Here is a 2,334-nt window from a genome sequence, read left to right on the forward strand (position 1 = left end):
AAAAAAATTTACAAAATCATAAAAACCAAAAATATTGCATGCTTCTTGTTGAGTCTAGAGTCTCATGTTAAGTTTGGTGTCAATTGCATGTTTCTGTTCTTCTTGCATTCATTCATGTGTATTAAGGATCTTCAAGATGTTCTTGATGATTTCATTACTCTGATCTTTGAATTCTCTTGACTTGAGTGTTTATGTGTCTCATATGCATTCTCATTTTGTCATATGGATTCTCACTTTGTTAGTGTCAGTAGTATACAAACTGCTAAGTTTGGTGTCTTGCATGCATTGTTATTTGATTTTAGTTTCATTTTAATTATTCCTCATTATTAAAAATCCAAAAATATTTTTAATTTGTGTCTTTTCAAGTCAATAATACAGAGAATTGAAGATTCAGAACATACAGCAGAGGAATTATACAGAAAAAGCTGGGCGTTCAAAACGCCCAATGAGGAAGGCAAACTGGCGTTTAAACGCCAGCCAGGGTGCCTGGCTGGGCGTTTAACGCCCAAAAGGATAGAGCTTTGGGCGTTAAACGCCAGGATGGCACGAGAGGGAAGATTTTGTTTTTAATGCCAATTTTTTTTAAGTTTTCAAAATTTTTCAAAATCAAATCTTTTTCAAATCATATCTTTTCAATCACATGTTTTCAAAATCAATTTCTTCCTATTTTCAAAAATACTTGCTAACAATTAATGATTTGATTCAACATTTCAAGTATGTTGCCTTTTCTGTTGAGAAATGTTTAAGTATGTTGCCTTTTCTGTTGAGAAAGGTTTAATGTTTGAATCATATCTTTTCTTGTTAGCCAAGTCATCAATTTTAAAAAAAAATCAAATCTTTTTAAATTATTTTTCAATCATATCTTTTCAATTATATCTTTTTAAAACCATAACTTTTCAATCATATCTTTCTTAATCACATCTTTTTCAAAATAGTTTTCAATCATATCTTTTTTATTTCTAATTTCAAAATCTTTTTCAAAAATCACTTGATTTCTTTTTTCACTCTTAGTTTTCGAAAATCAATTAGTATTTTTTCAAAAATCAATTTCCTCTGACACCTCAAGGAATCTCTATACTGTGACATAGAGGATTCCATATTTTCTTGTTCTTTTCTCTTTTATATGAGCAGGAGCAAAAACAAAAGCATTCTTGTTGAGGCTGACCCTAAACCTGAAAGGACCTTGAAGCGAAAGCTAAGAGAAGCTAAAGCACAATTCTCTGTAGAGGACCTAACAGAAATCCTCAAAGAAGAAGACATGGCAGCCGAAAACAACAACAATGCCAATAATGCAAGGAAGGTGCAATAACAACGATGCCAACAATGCAAGGAAGGTGCTTGGTGACTTTACTGCACCTACTCCCGACTTCTATGGCAGAAGCATCTCTATCCCTGCCATTGGAGCAAACAAGTTTGAGCTTAAGCCTCAATTAGTTTCTCTAATGCAACAGAATTGCAAGTTCCATGGACTTCCATTGGAAGATCCTCATCAGTTCCTAGCTGAGTTCTTGCAAATCTGTGACACTGTCAAAACCAATGGGGTTGACCCTGAGGTCTACAGAATTATGCTATTCCCTTTCGCTGTAAGAGATAGAGCTAGGACATGGTTGGACTCACAACCTAAAGAAAGCCTGAACTCTTGGGAAAAGCTAGTCAATGCCTTCTTGGCAAAGTTCTTTCCACCTCAAAAATTGAGTAAGCTTAGAGTGGAAGTCCAAACCTTCAGACAAAAGGAAGGTGAATCCCTCTATGAAGCTTGGGAAAGATACAAACAATTGATCAGAAAGTGTCCTTCTGACATGCTTTAAGATACAAATAATTAATCAGAAAGTGTCCTTCTGATATGCTTTCTGAATGGAGCATCATAGGAATTTTCTATGATGGTCTCTCTGAACTATCCAAGATGTCATTGGATAGCTCTGCTGGAGGATCTCTTCATCTGAAGAAGACGCCTACAGAAGCTCAAGAACTAATTGAAATTGTTGCAAATAACCAATTCATGTACACTTCTGAAAGGAATCCTGTGAACAATGGGACAAATCAGAAGAAAAGAGTTCTTGAGAATGATACTCTGAATGGCATATTGGCTCAGAACAAAATATTGACTCAGCAAGTCAATATGATTTTTCAAAGTCTGTCTGGAATGCAAGCTGCACCAGGCAGTACTAAGGATGCTTCTTCTGAAGAAGAAGCTTATGATCCTGAGAACCCTTCAATGGAAGAGGTGAATTACATGGGAGAACCCTATGGAAACACCTATAATTCTTCATGGAGAAATCATCCAAATCTCTCATGGAAGGATCAACAGAAACCTCAACAAGGTTTCAACAACAA

At 35.3% G+C, this 2,334-nt stretch overlaps 1 non-coding gene across 1 annotated transcript; it reads right to left on the bottom strand.

Moving 5' to 3' along the window:
- Positions 1–1,697: 1,697 nt before the first annotated feature.
- On the bottom strand, positions 1,698–1,805 carry LOC127742471 (small nucleolar RNA R71). The gene has a single exon (XR_008003747.1). It is a non-coding gene; the product is annotated as a small nucleolar RNA R71 (small nucleolar RNA).
- Between the last annotated feature and the right edge of the window lie 529 nt (positions 1,806–2,334).

Source organism: Arachis duranensis, chromosome 1 (genome assembly GCF_000817695.3).
Source record: "Arachis duranensis cultivar V14167 chromosome 1, aradu.V14167.gnm2.J7QH, whole genome shotgun sequence".
NCBI classification, from domain to species: domain Eukaryota; kingdom Viridiplantae; phylum Streptophyta; class Magnoliopsida; order Fabales; family Fabaceae; genus Arachis; species Arachis duranensis.